The sequence below is a fragment of the Hyperoodon ampullatus genome (assembly GCF_949752795.1).
Source record: "Hyperoodon ampullatus genome assembly, chromosome: 1".
NCBI lineage: Eukaryota > Metazoa > Chordata > Mammalia > Artiodactyla > Ziphiidae > Hyperoodon > Hyperoodon ampullatus.
The window spans coordinates 148585155-148606223 of NC_136914.1; positions in this window are offsets into that span (position 1 = coordinate 148585155).

The following is a 21069-nucleotide window of genomic DNA, read 5'->3' on the forward strand; positions in this document are numbered from 1 at the left end:
AACCAAATATGCAGTGTGACAGAACTGATAAAATTTTATAATAAAACATTTAAAATTCTATAATATTTAGTATCAGTTGGGAATGCCACCATATATATATTTAATACTATTTTTTGGCCTTGCTAGCTGAATTTGTCTAGCTGTAATTCCAATCCAGTAGCAACAGACAAACCTATTATTTGAATTGTGGTATCTAAATTCTATTCCAGGTCTGAGGAGGAAAAATATGCAAGAAGATTCTGGGGCTCTTCTTTGCCAGAAAGTAATGAAGATGTCAGAAATGAATGAACATTAATGGACTTTTGCCAAGGGGGGCAAAGACCTACATTGAGGTCCAAAGGTAAGTCACTTAAGCAACAGAAAGAATCATGAATGTAATGAATAGAAACACATTGCATTTATAAAAGACTGTGAGCTTACAATGATAGTTATATATAAAAAGAGGAAACCACAACGGCAACAGTAGATGATTTTAAGCCATTTGACTAGAGTGTGAACACTTTATTCTCAAGATTAGCTATTTAGGAGGAAAAACTAGGCCACATCTAATTTTATCCATCGTTTCCTCTGTAAATTGCATTTCAGCTTTGATGATGAAAAGTTCTTGTTTATAGTAGTTTTCCATTGAATAAAGGTAGAAAATGTGATAGAAAAAAGAGAAATACCTGACCATCGTGCAGTTTTTTTGGAATAATCGACTCAGACAAAGATTATCTGTAGATGAATAATTAGATGACAGGTTAGCAGAAGTTGTACAATGAGAGTATCAAGGGTCACAAGGTGAATCTCTTGATCAAACTAAGTATGGTTAAAAAAAGTTAATCTTTCACTGTCAAATGAATTTGCTGAGTACCTTATTAAATTTGCTTATCCTTGACTTTTTACCTACTTTTTATAACTTAAATATTTAAACTTTAGTGTTGTTGAGTATTTAACTGTAATTTATTATCTCTGAATTAATAGATGTCATAGATTAAAAATTTAAGGTAGAACTAAACACTGACTCCTTCATTGAAGTGATTAGGGGAGAACATAGGACATCTCTTTCATTACTCAGAAGCACTAAATTTGGTCTTATCTACTGTGTTATGTTATGTCATCTACCAGGTAACATGTCATGATATGTTACCCCATATTAATTTTTCATCTCTCTTTTCATCTTAAAATATTTTCAGTACAATTCTTTAAACAGATTGTTGCCTTGCAAACTCACTTATCTTATTTATTCAATTTAACCATTAAATTAAGTTCAGCCTTAGATGATAAATAAAGAATGGATAAAATGGTATAATATTTTCAGAAATTGCTTCCCCCCCGCCATTTGCCAAACAGATGTCATAGAGATTTGAGAACAGGAAGGCCACATGCCGACACTGTCAACTGTTTCATACCTATAGTCTCTAAAGCTAAGTCAAATTTACTCTGACTTTATGAGACAGCTACAGAATATACTTTTCAAGAAGCATTTTCATTTTAGCTGAATTCATAAATTTTTCATTTATGAAAGTTGCCATGCATTTGTATGCAAATATTGTCTTCCTTTGATGTCTCACTTTCTGAAGGCAAAAGGGATGTGTTTTACTATAGGCATATCGTTTTCATGAAAAGCCATATGGAATCAGACAGTAATATCAATACATCATACTACTCTTAAAGAATCCTTCTAGCTGGAGCAAGATTAAAGTTAACTACCCTATAAGCTTGCTCCCATTTATGCTACTGGTGTGAAAGCCTATTTTTAAGAAGTTCTTACTAAGAAAGTTAATTTGAAATAGAACTGTTTGTTTTTAAAAACTAAAAGGTGAAAATTTCGAGAAACATTTATTAACAAACAGGATATTTAGCATAGAATATATTTTTAGAAGTTTATGTTAAGTGGTAAAGTTTATTTAACACATTAATGAAGGTAATATATTTGGAACAATTTACATGATACATTTATACAAAAAATGTCTGACTAACTTCACATAGAATGATAATCTCTAGGTCCATCCACATTACTACAGATGGCATTACTTCATTCTCTTTTATGGCTGAGTAATATTCCATTGCGTGTGTGTGTGTGTGTGTGTGTGTGTGTGTGTATACCACAACTTGTATTATATATTATATATTATGGTATATATACAATAATATATACTTATATAATACATATATATGTGTGTGTGTGTATATATATATGTGTGTGTATATATATATATGTGTGTGTGTATATATATATATATATATATACACCACAACTTCTTTATCCTTTCCTCTGTTGATGGACACTTAGGTTTCTTTCATGTCATGGCTATTGTAAATAACTGCTATGAACATTGGGGTGCATATATCTTTTTGAATTAGAGCTTTCATCTTTTCTACATATATACCTAGGAGTGGGATTTCTGGATCATATGGTAATTCTATTTTTAGTTTTCTGAAGAACATCCGTACTTTTTTCCACAGTGGCTGCACCAATCTACATTCCCACTAACAGTGTAGGAGAGTTCCCTTTTCACCACACACTCTTCAGCATTCATTATTTGTAGACATTTTGAAGATGGCCATTCTGATTGGTGTGAGGTAATAACTCATTGTAGTTTTGATTTGTATCTCTGTAGTAATAAGCAATATTGAGCATCTTTTCATGTGCCTATTGGCCATTTTTCTTTGGAGAAATGTTTATTTAGGTCTTCTGCCCATTTTTTGATTGGATTGTTTGGTTTTTTGTTATTGAGTTGTATGAGCTGTTTGTATATTTTAGAAATTAAGCCCTTGTTGGTCACATCATTTGCAAATATTTTCTCCCATTCCATAGGTTGTCTTTTCATTTTATTTATGGTTTCCCTTGCTATGCAAAAGCTTATAAGTTTGATTAGGTCCAATTTGTTTACTTTTGCTTTTATTTCTATTGCCTTGGGAAACTGACCTAAAACAACATTGTACTACTTATGTCAGAGAGTGTTTTGCCTTTGTTCTCTTCTAGGAGTTTTATGGTGTCATGTCTTATAGTTAAGTCTTTAAGCCATTTCGAGTTTATTTTTGTGTGTAGAAAATTACTTTTGAAGTGAAATTACCAACATGAAAAAATTAATGTGAGTTGCATATATGACATGATTAATCAGGGCTAATATTTTTCTCTTTAGCATTTTACTATGTATCTTTTGCCATTCAAATAGAAGAATAATGTATCTGTTTATTTAAGAATATTCACTGAGTGCCTATTTTATGCACTATAATTCCTTTTTAATACTGTTCCTTTAAGGGAAACAGAGTGTGGCTGGAAGCTAGTGAGCAAGGGGAAAAGAGCTCAATATGAGGCTGAAAGTCTTGGCTAGTGCAAGATCAAAATGGGCTATGAAGGATGCAGTAAATAAATTGTTAGAATCTTGTTCCAACATGAAACAGTTTCAAACAAATTCATGAAATGACATGACCTATGTTTCCAAAGATCATTCCAGCTTTTGTGTGGAGAATATTTTAAGATTAGAAGCAGAAGCCTGTTTGGAGGCTGTTGTAACAGTCCAAGTACCAGTTATGATATGAGATGAGAATGGTGGAGAGAGAGAGGCATGTGTGTGGTTTGAGAGCAATTGGGAGTGGGAGCTGCTGATGTGGAATAAGGACTCCTAGATGGACTGAAGTGGGTGCTGACTGAAAATGAATACTCATAGCTGCTGACTTATAGGTTTCTGGGTTGAGAACCTGTGTGATTTTCCTAATACTTTATATTTGAATATTATCAAAACTTCAGAGTTTATATAATACGTTATTTCATTTTATATATACAAAAAATATTTGATTTATATGTTAACTTTTCTATACAGATAAGAAAACTGAAGTTCTGAAAAGCAGTGTTTGTAAAAGTCACATTGATATTAAATAGCAAAATCAAAACCTGTGTCTGAGTTTAAGCCCTCTGTACCATCCCCAGTCCTACAACTTTTCTGGTCCCAATACAATCCCAATCAGTTTTCTTCTTCAACAACAAAAACAACAACAAAATAGCCCTCAAATTGGTCATATAAGGAACGTGGGTGAGGAGTGGAAAGTATATGGTAGCTCAAGAAATTCAATGAAGAACAAGGGCAAGAAAACAGGGAGCAAAGTCAGCTGAGTTGCAAACTTTTTGAGTTACTTATTGATTATATTTTCTTTTCTTTTTTTAAAATAAATTTATTTATTTAATTTATTTATTTTTGTCTGAATTGGGTCTGTGTTGCTGTTCATGGGCTTTCTCTAGTTGCAGTGAGTGAGGGCTATTCTTTGTTGTGGTGCCCGAGCTTCTCATTACGGTGGCTTCTCTGGTTGTGCAGCACGAGCTCTAGGTGCATGGGCTTCAGTAGTTGTGGCATGTGTGCTCAGTATTTGTGGCTTGTGGGCTCTAGAGCACAAGCTCAGTAGTTGTGGTGCGCAGGCTTAGTTGCTCCACGGCATGTGGGATCTTCCTGGACAAGGGCTCAAACCTGTGTCCCCTGCATTGGCAGGTGGATTCTTAACCACTGCGCCACCAGGGAAACCCTGTTTATTGATTATTTTTTCTGTAAAAGCACAGTGTCTAAGGCACATATAAGTCTTACAAACAATTTCAAAAAAACATCAAGGCTGCTAGAAGACAGTTTAGTTGTTAAGATTTATTTATGTGTCCTCCTTGACTTTTATCTTCTGTAAGCATATTAGGACCCCCTACTGGCACAGTAATACAGTTAAATAATATATCTAAACATGTCTGGTATTGGAACATTTTACCAGAAGTAGACTTTTTTTAAATGCCAAAATTTCTTCTTTCAACAGAAGAAATGAAAATATTACTACATAAAGTAGAATTCAGGGCTTCCCTGGTGGCACAGTGGTTGAGAGCCCACCTGCCGATGCAGGGGACACGGGTTCGTGCCCCAGTCCGGGAAGATCCCAAATGCCACGGAGTGGCTGGGCCCGTGAGCCATGGCCACTGAGCCTGTGCGTCCGGAGCCTGTGCTCCGCAACGGGAGAGGCCACAACAGTGAGAGGCCCGCGTACCGCAAAATAAATAAATAAATAAATAATTCCTTAATACAACCAACATGTACTTGTTCAATTTCAACCTCCCTCATTCCATGATTTTTTTTAGTGTTTTGTTTAAAATCAGGAACCTAACCAGATATAATTCTTTTTTGGTATTCTTCTTTTACTCAATTTTAGTAGCCTACTCTCCTCAGTCTTTTTCTCTCCTACTTTTATCTTCATAAAACATGATTTACGGCTTTCCTCATTTTACTCTTCCACCATTCTAAGACTCCATTCATCCTAGCAAAATATTGATGAATTCTTTTTTGATGATCTGACTAACTTGCTGTACAGTTGACAAGTACCCAGCCAATGTACTCAGGCTGGCAGTATATGATGTCACTGTAACAGAGAATAAGGGCATGGGGGAGAAGCAATGTGCATTTTGGTGACTGCTTTTAACTATCACTAAGTGAAGTATAAATTCCTATGATCTTTTTCATAACAGTAAAACATTCAGTTCCTTTAATCAGTCCCAACAGTATGTTCAGTGGAATTTAGGGTATTTTACATACCATAAAAATATTATAGAAATTATTTTAAATGCACAAAGGATAAATAGAAAAAATAAAGATTATCTTTAATCATTCCACAGATCTGAGATAACTACATTTAATATATTGATATATTCTATTTTCTTTCTTATAAATTTGTGTAAAATACATTCAGCAAGATATAGATATATTTAAGAAAACTGAATGAATTACAAGATGGGGGAAGATTCTGGATTCAAATAGAATTAGATTCAATCTGCCAATTCTACTTTTTGAGATTATCAGTAAATCTAAGATTTATTACTACTTCTCTACACTGTAAAGTGGGACCATTATTAATACTTGTTTTCTGGAGATAATATGAGATAATACAGGAAAGTGCTTAGAACAGACTATGACAGTCATTGCTGAGAAAGGTTCACTATATTTACCATGATCCTTATTATTCTAATGTGAATACTTAAATCAAATTATTTCCCAATAGAAACACTGGAACACATTGTAGATGAGATATAAAAAGTTCTCCAACCTTTCATCAATCTCATACTTACTTACTCTTTTCTGAAGACATCATATCACAAGTGAGGGCTAAGTATTTTGCTTGTCATGCAAATTGTATTACACTCAGGTTAGGAAAAATAGTGTAAGATTCTAGGAATATATTGATTATTAGTCCTTTTAAATTTTTATTTTATATATATCTATAAGTTTAGCAGTTGATAATTTTATCTGTTTCCCCATCTTGAGCATATTTTATGAGGAATTTGAGAAAGGCCATGAGAATGACAACTAGTATTGTAGAAAGCATTAGTTAAGAGCCTTTAGTTTTAAAAATTTGATCCTGCTCCTGTCATCAAATTTAGGACATTTTAGCCATGACTAAGCTTACATTGTGGATACAATCATATAAAAATACTCAACAAATATAGCAGCCAAGAATAATAATATCTCCCCTTGCTAATTCTATTCATGTCATAATATGTTTGATTATTTTTTCCACAAACTCGTGACAGAGTTAACCTCCTAAAATATAACTTGGCAAACGTCATCAACCATATAATGATTATAGCCCACGAGAGTTATGAATGTCTTTCACCAGGATCTCAGGTGGTAATGTTAGATGCAGTTCTCCAATCTTGTAGCAACCTGAATATAAGCAAAGTATATGCATTTATGTTCATCTCTGCTCAGTTTCAGACCTACAGGGCACAGAATGTATCAATAGCCAAACCACCTAAAAAATAAACAGATGTTGGTTTATTTTTCCAGTTTCTATTAAATATCCAACTTACACACAACCAAAAGGTAAATGTGGAACCAAAAATAATTTAACAAATTCCATGAAAATTATCTTTCTTTGGGCTTCCCCAGTGGCACAGTGGTTGAGAGTCTGCCTGCTGATGCAGGGGACACGGGTTTGTGCCCCGGTCCGGGAACATCCCACATGCCACGGAGCGGCTAGGCCCGTGAGCCATGGCCGCTGAGCCTGCGCGTCCGGAGCCTGTGCTCCGCAATGGGAGAGGCCACAACAGTGAGAGGCCCATGTACCGCAAAAAATAAATAAATAAATAAAAATTATCTTTCTTTAAGATTTAACCACTTTCATTTTTTTAAACAAAAATATATTTAAATGTGAAGGAAAATACCTATATTTATTTTTGGAATGCAGGATTTTCTTTTTCTTTTGTGGTACGCGGGCCTCTCACCGTTGTGGCCTCTCCTGTTGCGGAGCACAGGCTCCGGACGTGCAGGCCCAGCGGCCATGGCCCACGGGCCCAGCCACTCCACGGCACGTGGGATCTTCCAGGACCGGGGCACGAACCTGTGTCCCCTGCATCGGCAGGCGAACTCCCAACCACTGCGCCACCAGGGAAGCCCAGGATTTTCAATATATATAATTACCTTTGCACTACACTCACCCTTGTCACCCAGGCAGAATAACATAAAATAATCCTGAAAATATTTACTAATGCTCAAATATTTTGGGTTATATTCTAGATTCTAGAAGAAAAAGGACTGATTTTAACAAGGAAAAAATTTTTAGGCTGGACTTTAAATGCACTGAAGATTTAAGAAATGTATCCTGAGGAAGCAGAAACACAGGAAAGAAAAAAAAATTGTTGCCCCCAGAGACGAGTCCCCGATATGAGATTTTCTGTCTGCATCTCAACCAGTTCAGTTAATGCCCTGGAAAACATGAGCTTCTACACAGACTAGAGGCATCATACTGTTTCTTTGACTTCAGGCTTTCTGTCTGACAGATACCCTTCGGAATTTAAGACCCAAATTGTGTCTAAAAGACAACATATTAAATCTGGTAGTATCAAGAATGTGCTTAAATTAGTTAAAATGTGTAATATAATCAAGCAAATATCATAAATCCATAAAAGATACAGAAAATAATTTGAAATTGCAGAATTCAACCAGTCCATGATTAAAGTAAGCCATGTCCCAGAAAATATGTAGGTACATATGACAAAATTGGGCAACTGGCTTGCACTGAAGGTGGAATATGGCAGGCCTGGTAGATGAGGGAAATAGGAGAGGCTGTTAGCCAGGTCAGTGGGATATCTGCAGAGATAGAAGGCAAGCAGATGGTACTCCCAATGATGTAGAGATTACATCATCCCACTTAACTTGGAAAACTAATAATTTAATAACTTGTCCAAGGTCACACAGCTAGTGAGTGACATGGAGGTGGAATGTGATCAAATAGACACTCTGACTCCAGATTTCATACCATCAACAGCCAGACCTTGCTGCAGATGTTTAATGTCATTTATCTAGGCTATTCCTCCTCATTTTCCCCTTTATCATCTGAAGAGAGAAAAAAATGCACATTCTACCTTACCTTTCCTTTGAGTCATTTTTTTTGCCCAATATTTAGGCTTTGCCAGCAAAGATTATATGTTAAATATGATACTCTGAAGCTTTAAATATTGATTTGCTCATAGGTAAAATATAATTTACTTAGAAGCAATAATTTTAGAGACATCTTTTCTCTTGTAAGGAATATTGAAATTTAATACAAAAAATAATCAGTAAATGAAATTTTTCTCAGTAGAGAATAATAATAGAAAATAAGACTATGGTGATGATTCATGTTTCAGTTCCAACATATAAAAAGCTTGGAAGTCATCACTCTTGTCCTACAACAATAAAAAGCTGGGCAAACTGAAAATCAGTGATCTTTCCTGGACCCCTCAGAAAATTGAGGTCACAGGCAAAAAATTACTTCCAAATCTTGGGAGATAGGCACACTCAGAGACGTGCAGGAACTGAGCTCTGTCTACTTGGAACAGAAGCTGCTGCTGGAACCGCGAATAGGTAGAAAAAGTAATTTTGAAGACTTGCTGGGGACATTGTATGGACTAGCATGAGAGTGAGAAACTCTTAGGAAGCCATAGCTTTAGTGAGGCCACAGAAGTTTCTTGGGCTTTCTCTCCAGGAACCCTGCAAGGTTCTCACAGTGAGGAGTCCCTCATGGCCCTGACAGGAATGCAATTCTTTCATGTATTTTGTGTGACTTTTTTTTACTAGGTGTGTAAATCTTATCCTGGTTATACTATCTTGTCTGGAATTGGACATTTCATTGCATTTTAATGAGCTACAATTTAAAAATAGTCATTATGTCTTCTCAGCATAAAGTTAATGTTGCAGGTTAAATTGCTTGGAAAGCAGTCTCTGCTACGTAGTTTAGTCTCTTAATAAAACAGCATTTCTTACCTTTCTTTTCCTTTTAAACCTTAGCTCAGTTAATATCATTCTCCCTTTCCCTGGGTGTAAAATTTCTCTTTAGATGGCGGAGGGAGGAAAAAAAATCCCAAATTTTGAACAAGTTTCATCTAGAAACATAACCATTTGAGTTGACTTTTGTAGTGAGTTTGGGATGAAAGTTAGCACACTTAAATGTATGGCTAACCTAATTTGTGTGCAAATCAGTGTCCCCTGAATTTTAATGCCAGTGGAGAGTTCCATATTAATATAGGTTTTACAATACATTGTATTTTTGAAATTTACTTCTGTGGAAATGTTTAGGAAAATAAGATGGTAACACTGAGTGTGGGGATTTAAGATACCATGTGCAAGGGCTTCCCTGCTGGTGCAGTGGTTGAGAGTCCTCCTGCCGATGCAGGGGACATGGGTTCGTGCCCCGGTCCGGGAGGATCCCACATGCCGCGGAGCGGCTGGGCCCGTGAGCCATGGCCTCTGAGCCTGCGTGTCCGGAGCCTGTGCTCCGCAACGGGAGAGGCCACAACAGTGAGAGGCCCGCGTAACGCAAAAAAAAAAAAAAAAAAAGATACCATGTGCAATTCATTTTACATAACACTACTCTTCTTCCATTTGAGGAAAGGTGCTCACGTTGTATGTGGCAACATGTCCTCAGGCTCCAAGAGCAAAAGTACCTGCAGCAGTTTATAGAATTAGTCATCACGTCTCACTAGAGTTTTTTTCCCAGTGGGCTGGAACTGTGGAAATTTGAGACTTCTCACAAACCACAGATTGTGCAGGAGCCCTTAAAATGTTAATCTAGGCATATTTTAATTTGCATAGAATACAGAAAGTCTGTAGAGAAAAATTTAAATTTTGTCTCAGTCTAGTTTAAACCTGTCCTTGTTTGAATGCCAGAGGAGTGAGAGGTGGGGAAGAGCTCCAAAGAAGGCTGTGCTGGAAGGAGGAATGAGAAGTCCCTGGGAACCTATGGTTGGAGAAAGACCTAACTGAGCAAGAGACCAGGAAGCAAAACACAGCATTGCTTCCATGGGCTGTGCGAGATCAAGATACACTGAGGAGAGGATGGAGGACTGCATCTGAAGGAAAGAAGCCTGTCAGTGAGGCTGTAATGGCAAGAGGAGCCCCTAACCCGGGACCTGTACCTTAGAGTTTCTTCGTATCAAACACACACACACACATACACACACACATACTAGATACGTTTAATCTAGCACTTTCAGGTTTTTCTGTAACTCAGGATCTGACACAAAAGTGTGGCACAGCAAAACCTGCAACCATCGATACCTACTTTACAAATGATTGCATTCCAGCTTCAGGGAATTGAGTCTCCCTACCTCTTGTGTTTTGACATTAAAACAAAAGACCACTATGTCAGATACTGAGAGCTTTGTGGCTTGTGCCCTGGTCAACATCACAAATAGACACTTATTGGAGTTCAGGGGGGGCTTGAGCAGGAGAGGTGCTTAGAAAGAGAAGTGGCAAATGATTGACATGGCACACCCTTCCTCTTAGGTCACATTACAGCAAACAATTCTTGCATGCTGAAGCATCCTTTCTGAGTAGTGTCAAGGGCCTCTTTTCTAGTCCTTTGAGCTCCAATACATGATTCCAGTGAAATTCACAAATTAACAAGACATTTCCAGCAGCTGCACACAGTGACAGGAGCAAAGTTCATTGCTGACATTGCATACAGTTTATTCTCTCTGAAGGCATATCGACTTAGTAGGATAGAACACATTTTCTTTAAGTTCATTTGCTGATTTGTAACTGTAAAATATTTAAGTGTATGTATGAAATACTCCATTTGTATTCATACACCACAAATAGAAGAGGATGGTCTGGACTACTTGCCCAATAGCTTAGCCATGAGAAACCATCTGATAATAATAAAAGTACTATTCTGTTAACTTAAAAGATATGAGAAGACTCAACTTCAGAGAGCAGTGAGCAACGGAATTGCCATGATTGAAAAGAACCTGGATCATTCAGGCAGTCAGGCTAATCATGTATGAGACAATCCTGTCTTATTATGGTCTCTTAAAAAAGAAGTGACTTTATCTAGGACCTGAAAGCTGTTAGAGACTAGGGGCTTGGGAGTAACACATATAAGTTCTTCTGGGATTTCCTTAAAATATTTTAGGAGAAGATACTGGGAAAAGTCTAGAAATTCTCCTAATGCAACACGTGAAGAAGACTCAGATTAACATGATTTTAGATCTTGCTGTAAGTTGAACATACTTGTCATCCTCAGCAGATAAAATGGAGGCGTACATACCAGTTAGGGTAATTGGTTGGGATCATAGTGGAAATACCTGCATTGTATAATTTGTACAAGGAAATATAAACACTTTACATAAGGTTTCAGTTATGACTCATATTGTTCATGTGAAATAAATGTGAAAGAAAACAATTTTTTTTTTTTTTTTTTTTGCAGTAGGCGGGTCTCTCACTGCTGTGGCCTCTCCCGTTGCAGAGCACAGGCTCCAGACGCTCAGGCTCAGTGGCCAGGGCTCACGGGCCCAGCCGCTCCGCGGCATGTGGGATCTTCCCGGAACGGGGCACGAACCCGTGTCCCCTGCATCGGCAGGCGGACTCTCAACCACTGTGCCACCAGGGAAGCCCAAACAAATATATTTTTAATAGAAATCAGACCAGAGTATAATAAAATGGAAAAACCCATACAAGATAACCCAATTAGTTAGTGATTTCTAAATTTCAACCCATTTTTTTATTAGATCATAATGTATTACCCATGTCAATCAATGAATTATTAAGCTTTTCATCTTTTATAACTAATATGTAGTGAAACATATATATGAAAGAGTTTTGAAACCTTTAAATGTTATGGAAATGTAAAGTATTATTTATATATACATTATTAAAAAACCCCATTTCCTGCCTAATGCTAAGATTGTTTTGTTATTTTTGTAATTTTTGTGAACCACTAAAAGTTATTTCTTAAGACTGCAAAATACATCGTAAAAAGATGGCACTCTTTCCCTGATTCGCTCCTACTCCAAACCCAAGCAACCTAGACTGTTCACTGAAAGAAAGCTGTAACTTAGATCGGTCCTTCACTTAGTACTAATCAGTATTATTTTGACAAGGTAATGTACAAAGAACAATAAGGTGTAAGGTTCTATTTTAATACTAATTGGTACTCCTGGGGAAGAAAAGAACTGATATTTAAACTGAGCATAATCTGACTAAATTGAGCAGACTATAAAGAAGTGATTTTTTCATTCCAAGTCATTTTTTTGCAGAAAATGTACATCATCTCAGTGCAGTACAGTAATTGACCAGCTTCAGGTAGTAAGTAGTTTCCAAGAACCCTTCTTGGTGTCAGTGTGCAGATGCAAAATTAAATTCTGATGTCTTGTTATGTAACAAACTGTTAGATTCTGTGAAAAGTGAGATTTAAATTTCACTCAAAGAGAAGAAAAGGAAATGGTCAGCTGGATTGGCTTCTTCTAGTCAAATGACTATTTTATTCAAGACCTAAAAAGTGCTCCCTGCCATTACATTTGAATTTCTAGTGAAATGACATCACTTTGGTGGTTCTAAATTGTTTAAATCAAGGAGTCTAATAACTGATAGAGGTTTTTTTTTGTTTTACTTTGTCACCTTTAGCACTTACAGGCTGTGACTGTCAAAAAAGACAACTAGTAACAGCTATGCATAACTTTGTATTGAGGCCAGAAGAAATTTAAATGATATGTGATAAAAATAAAAGTAAAAAAAAGTCACCCCTAATGAAAGTGGCTGGCACCGGTACAGCTGACTGTCAGCTTAAATGATATTAGCACCTTTCTCAGGGTGAAATTTAATTTTCTTTTATATGCTAGCATTGTCTAGTGCCATTTCTTATAAACTGATTTGTCAGAATTTGGCAGCAAACATTATGAGAGGCATGCTGAATTTAACCAAGGGGAAGAAAAAGTATGCTAAATCTCAGCAGCATATAGATACCAGGAGACCTTATTCTCCACTGTCAATAGGTCTAAAGTTAATTAATACATAAATTATGTCCGTTTCATCATGAAAACCCTCCTTTAATTTCCTGAGGCAAAGAAGAAAGTATCTGTTGAAATTTATACAATTAAGAGACAAGGGAATGAAAAATATAGCAGGAGCTGTTGTATGCCCATCCATTTTACCTAAATTTGGCATGATTAGAATTAATATACAGCCCTAATATGTTCCATATTCAAGATGCCAGTTCTTAACGAGCCACTTCCTTACATTCCACCCGAAGATAAACTACATGACAGAAGGACATTTTGTTGATTTTTTTTCACTGCTGAATCTCCAGTAACTAGAATAGTGACTGACTACATATAGTACTTGTTAGATAATGTTCGACTGTATAAATAAATGAATGAATGAACAGCATGGTGTCAGTTGAAATGCCAGTTGTGAAGATGTCCCCAACCGAGCAAAAGTGAAATACTCAAAAGACTAAGCATCTTTATTAAAAACCTTGTAAATATATTTTAATCCTACCCTCTCTTCTCCATCCCCACTGCCTTAGAGTTTAATTATTTTCCACCAGGGATCTTACTTACAGTGCCTTCATGCACCTTCAGAGTTTCATCCTCCATACTACAACTAAAATTATATTTTTTAAATGTGTATGTGATGCTGCTTTTCCCCCTGCCATGCAGTCCCATTAACAGAAAGATTACGATGAAATTCCTTATCATGACATAAAATGTTGCAATTTTCTGGCTCCTGCTTAGTTTTCAACCTCATTCTAGCCATGGAGTCATTTCAAAAATATCCAATGCTCTTTCACATTTTTATACTTTTGCATGAGCTATTCCCTCCCCTAGAAATTTCTGCCCCATATGTAAAATGGCTATTACATTTGTCCTTTAAATTCAAATAATCCCTCCTCTGGGAAATAATTCCTGATAACACTTCCCCCTTCACCTCAAGGAAATTCAACATTTTCCACTCTCTGTTTCCAAAGCACTTTATATAAATATTCAACACACTGTTATATAGTGTAGGTGTATTATAAGCACAATACACTATGAAATGCTAGAAGGTTTAAAATAGATCTTATTCATTTATCTGTCCCCAGGAATTTATACATAGCACCATACAACTGCTCAAAAATATTTATTGGAATAAATAATAAATCTATGTGGTCATATATTTAAAGTACTTATGATATTACACAAATCTTCCTAAATACTTCAGATATAGAACAATAAAAAGGCACATTCCCTGTCCTCAAAGAATTTAGAATCCAGGAAGAAGATATTTATGCAAATAAGCTATCATAACATTATATTTGCAGAAATACGGAAAGGTAGTTCAGTAGAAAATAACATGAATAGTCTCTTAAATCTATCTTGGAAAGAAAGAGAGCTTCACATTAATGGTAATACTAAAGTTGAGATTTGAAGGATAAAGGAATTTACCTCTTGGGAAAAAAAAATTTCAAGTAGATAAATCATCACCGAAAGAACTCCACCCAAGGAGGAAAGTGACCTAGAGAAGCTTCTGATTAGTTGCTGCAGTTCTTATTTCAATGTAAAGAGATAGATATTTGAGAGAGTATCAATGGTTTTATAATAGTATCCTTAGCCTTCAAATTATTTCAGAATGACCATAAGTCAGAGATCATCATTTAGAAAATAATGAGTTTCAACACTGGCACCTATGATATAAATTGGTAAAAATATTCAGACACCATCACCAGCCTCTTGCATTTTTAGGCTCCACTCATTTGTTGTGAAATAATTCATTTTCTTGTAGGTACTGATTAGCTTGGTTATGACTTCGAAATTCGACATATATAGTTAAGAATGTTAAAATGTAAGTGTATTTTATATTTATTATCTATCAACAGTCATACGTTATGAAAATAAATTAACAAATTTAGAGTTGATATTTTAATTTTGCACCCAAAATTATAAAATCAAAAAAATTAATGTCACATTGCAGAGTAATCTTTATTCATATCCTTGATGTGTTTGGTATTTAAGATGAATTTAGGTTTATTTTTTATCCTCTTCCTACCCATTCTCTCAAGTGTCTGAAAATAAAAGCATTCAAAAATACATTTAAAGCAAATAACTTAAAAAGTTTTTTTTTTAGAAATGACACAATGGAGAATTTTAAAGTTGACTAGAAATCAAAATTCTTCATTATTCCCAAAAGCATATTTTCAGTTATATTGTCATTCTCGTGATATTTTAATAAACTGCAATTCCCTCTTGCTAGCTCAAATATTTTGGAATTATTTTCTCATGAAATAAAATTAGAAAGCACTCATTCTGTCTTTTTTTCATTCCCAAGTTTAGATCTTGCTGAAATAGTCAATGTTCTCTCTGTCAACACTGCATGTTAGCATGTTTCTTGGAATCAAAGAAACAAGAGTATCAGAAACAATTATCATGCATATTGATCTGGTGAAGCCTAGGCAAGGATTCCTGCAGAGCAATAACTCTCTGCCCTAAGAACATCCAGCTCCTCTGGAAAAGGAGAAATGCCAAATCTTCACGGAGTTTTACAGAAAAAAACATAGTAACACTAAGCAAAAACATGTGCCTTGGTCTCCCCATTCTTACTCTGTTAACAGAAAGTTAAGAAGCAGTTAGAGACCAAAATGGAGTAGTGAATTGAGACTAAAAAAATAATAACAGAAGTGTGAGGAAAACTTAAATAGTAGGGTTATAACATTCATGGGCAAAATTGTTCTTTTTAAGTCTCTGTAAATAAAAGAAAACTTAGCAAGTAGAATTCAATCAGAAGTTGAATAGGACTGGGAGAAAAAATAGGACTGGTCGTTAGGTTTGGTCATTGATAACACCTGTGTAGGAGAGCAAAGGAGAAAGGGCGATTTCATTAAGGTGAAGGGTAAAGAATGAAGAACGGAACACATATGTTTTACTCTTCTTCTTAGGGTCTGAAATTATCAGATCTATGTATCATCTATCTATCAATCAATCTATCCATTGATCCATTCATCCATTTGTCATTTCTCTATTCAATATCTATCTATCTATCCATGTGTCTGTCATCTATATAATCTATCATCCATCTAGAGACAGAGAATTAGAGAAAACTAGAGAGGGAATGACCATCAGGGGAGAGGTGAGGTGTCAGAATATTTTAGATGTGGAAAGTAGATGGATAAGCAGTAAATGACTTAAAACTCAGAGAAAGCTGGAAACCAAGTACGTGTTGAGGAGGATGGCAAGATGAAACAAGCTATCTGTGCTGCAGAAAAAATCCCTGAAGTGGAGGCACTGTGGGCAGGGTGAAGGGTGGACCTAATTAACTGTTGGTGTTAAGGAAGAGTTTAAATGTCCAGATTTGCCCTCACCTCACCCCAGACAGACAGGTGAATATGTCTTCAAGAGTAGGCAAGAAATGAATGATTTATCTTCTGGAAAAACTAAGTGAGAACAAACCAAGGTCCAGGAATGCCAAGGATACCTAAGGGTGAGGGTGAAAAACTGCCCTGCACCACAAAATTAAGTGAAATTCTAAAAATTAACCTGTGATTCCAATCCTGGTTTTCTAACCAACTACTATTGTGTGGACTCAGATTATAAACCCAGCAAGAGATCAGAAAATTTATCTCTGAAGAAACTGAACAGTCTGAAGGAGAAAAAAACAAAGCAAACCTAGAGACATGGACCATTAGAGATCCAAATAAAACTTCACTATAGAGTAAAGCTGCCATTCAACAAGCCCCTTCATACGCAAGCACACACAGAATGTCAATAGGCTGTTCTATTGTGTTTTAACTGCCTTGTTGAGATATAATTTACATACCATAAAATTCACCCACTTACAGTGTACAATTCAGTGATTTTTAGTGTATTCACAGAGTTGTGAAACCATCACCACAGTCAGCTTTTAGAATATTTTCTTTACCCCAAAGGAAACTATACTCATTAGCTTTCACTCCCCATTTTCCCCCGATTCCACCAGCCCTTGGCAACCACTAATCTACTTTCTGTTTCTCTAGGTTTACCTATTCTTGGTATTTCATAGAAATGAAGTCATATATCATGTGGCCTTTGTGACTTGTTTCTTTCAGTTTACTGTTTTCAAGGTTCACAAATAAGCTTTTTAAAATATACATAACAGCTTTATTGAGATATGATTCACATATCAAACAATTCGCCTGCTTCAAGTATAAAATGCAATGCTTTTAATGTATTCACAGTTTTACATCCATCACCACAATCAATTTTAGAACATTCTATTACTCTAAAAAGAAATCTTGTTCCCATTATCAGTCACACCCCATTTCTCTCTGACACCTCAAGGCCTAGGCAACCACTAATCTAATTTCTGTCTCTATGGATTTGCATATTCTCAACATTTCATATTTAATCACACAATATATGGTATTTTGTGACTGGCTTCTTTCACTTAGCATATGTTTTCATGGTTCATCCATGTTGTACTATGTATCAACACTTGAGTCCTTTTTATTTTCATCAATAAACTTTTTAATACTGAATTCAATTATCATTCAACAGCCAAAGGTCAATAAACAGTTGATGAAATCTTATGATAATGTGGAAGAAATCTTTTAGAAAGTAGTACAAAAGACAAAGATAGAAAATGAAAAAGAGGAAAAAATATATAAAATGTCCAATATACTACTAACAGGAATGGAAGATTAAACCAACAAAAAGTGGGAAGAAATTATCAAATATTTTGATATTCAAAGGAATCAAAGGAAATTTAATTCCATATTAAAGTATCACAATAATTGCCCATTGTCACAATTGGAAAAATGATCTTCCCAGGGGCGATCATCCAGTAATTCAGAATATAGTGGTATAGAAAAAAATCCTAAGGAGAAAATAATAAGCCAGTCTTATACAATGCAACATAAATTAAAATGTAATCAGACTGTTCGAGAGTAATCCCACGAGTCTGAATACAGTGGTGCAGACCTTCAGAAGGCTGAAACAAATTGATTTACAATCCAAAACTCCATACCCAAATATCAATTAGTGTTGAGGCCATTATCAAACTATTTTCAGACATGTAAGTATTTAAAGATACATTTCCCATGCATCCGTTCCCAGGAAACTATTGTGGGATGAGCAGACTCCAAAGGAGAGCAGGCTAAAAGAGAGGAAGATGCAGGATCCATGAATTTGGGATTAGACACAAGAGAGAAGACAAGGACAGAAGATACACAGTTGAGGAAGGACACCCTAAGACCATGGCTGTGGCTGGAGAGAGATCACACAGGATGGAAACAGCTTCAGGAGAAGGAAATGGAAGAAAAAATTCCTTGATGTGTTTAACTGCAGGGAGAAGAGTTTCAGAGTTCCTTTGGATATACTGTTAGGATGAAGAAAAGGGAACCCTGCGGGTGGAAAAGGGCTGGAAGTTCGGGGATACTAAGTTAATTTTCATCTTCCATAATGTAAAATAAACAGGTGATTTAAAAATTAAAAAAAATAAAATTAAGAAACAGCAGTATCAGATAATTAATTAGCAATAAAGAAGTAGATGCCATAATAAAGAGATAATTTGCAAGAGGTTGCCTTTGGAACTCAGAACTCAAAGGATAGGATAGAGTGTTTACTGTAATTTTCTTTTCCTCCCTCCTCCCTCTCTTCCTCCCTTCCCTCCTTCTTCCTCCCTCTTCCTTCCTTCCTTCCTTCCTCCCTCCTTCCTTCCCTTCCTCCCTTCCTTCCTACATTCCTTCCTTCCTCCCTTCTTCCTTCCTCCCTTCTTCCTTCCTTCCTCCCTTCCTTCCTCCCTTCCTCCCTCCCTCCTTCCCTCCCTCCCTTCCTGCCTACATTCCTTCCTTCCTTCCTTTCTTCTTCCTCCCTTCTTCCTTCCTTCCTTCCTTCCAACTCAACCTTGTCCTTCTCCTCCTCCTCTTCCTCCTCCTCCTCCTCCTCCATTTCTGTCTCCTTTTTGTTTTGGTTATTAAATACTTTCAATTATTTAATTTAAAACATATATTACTTTCATAAAAACCACATTGCAATTATTTTTTTAAAAATGATGCGTAGTGAGAAAGTGATTCCTATTCAGATTTCTATTATTATAGGTTAAGTTGTTAACTTTAGCAGATAAGAAAGGGCACAACAATGATTTGCAGTGTGTTGCAAAGTTTTGGGGGAGAGGGTTTGCTAATTATTTATTTTAAATGTCTAGATATTTTTATTTGCTTGTTTTTGTTTTCTTTCATTCGGATAGATGAAATGAGGACATGTTTGTAGTCTGAAGGTTAGATTCTAGTGGATAAGGAGAAATTGATGAGAGAAATGAAAGGAGACGTAAATTATGGAGAACTTTCTGGGCACAAAGTGGGCGCAAAATCACGGGTACAACAGTTAGACACTCTAACTACTCTTTATTAAATGCTCATTTTATACCAGTCACAGATGACTTCATTTCAACATCCCGATAATCATATCATACAGGCATTATTATTCCTATTTTACAATCAGTAATCCTAAATGGGTTAATAGCTTGCTCAAGATAACATGGTTAGTAAATGAAAAGGCAGGGATTTGAACCAATGTTCAAACGAGGGATTTGAGCTTGTGAGCGGGAATTATGAGCTTCAGTTTCTTCACGTGTAAAATGTGGGCAGTAGTGTCTCCCTAATCTGGTTATTTCAAAAATTAAATAGATCCATAAAGGGCATATTATTGCAACTGCCCAAGAGTAAAAAATGTCATTAGGTATCATTAACATTACTATGATAGCTATCAATGAGCAAATAAGAATAAGATTAGTGAATAAAAGGAAGTAATTTTTGAATATTATTTTGTGCAGCTAAATTCTCTTTACATGCTTGTTTTTAGTGGCTAAACATAATTACCAATACAATGAATTACTTTAAAAATAATACCAGAAACATCAGAAAACCTATTATTCAATTAAAAAAAGAACAGCATGCACATTTTTCAGATAAAAAAGTTTTATTGATTGAAGCAATAAAAACTGTTTTCACGTACTTGCCAAAGAGCACTAAAAGTTTTATATAAATCCAGTTAGAGTTGAGAAAATAGAGTTCCAAAAATTAGCCTAACTTCCAACCTAAAATGCTCTGTCTACTTAAAATGAATAATTAAGATGCTTTTTATATTTATGCATATTTATAAACCTCAGCTATGCAATAAAATATGTAGGAATACACATCAGATTCACTGGTAAGTAAAAAAAGAAAAACCACAATATTACTGCTGCATATTAATTCATCTTTGCCTAGCTGTAACAAAAAAAGCAATGGCACACTAAGTTGCCGTGCCCTCCACAAAGACAAAACTACATTTGTTGAAGTTGCTCTTGACTGTTGGGTTCTTGACTATTGTATAGTGTTTTCCACTTCTACAAGCCAGTTATCAAAGACTCAAGAAACCTTCAATAGTTCAGGATTCATTCCTATTTCATCTGAATTTCAAGTAGGAGAAATCAGGTACTATAGTAAAATATATTCTCTTAAACAGGATGACAAGTTGGAACAGAAAAAAAATAATAAAGAAAGAAAAAATAAATGCAATTGTTGAATAATAGCATAGCTCTGCACCTGTGATTGAAAGCAGATAATATATAAGCCTGTGTTTTGACCATGTGGCAGTCAGCTGACTACCTTCTTCAATATCTCTGAAATCATACACTGTTACTCTTTTAATTTTAATATATGTGCTTAACTGCCATTTATTTCTCCTTAATTTCTTTTCAACTGTCAAGGTGTCAATGTCATGAAGAATGAACCTACACTTAGAGAACAAAGTGACACAAAAACTTACTAATAAGTTACTTGATGTCTGCAATCAGCAACTTCAACTTTAACTTATTT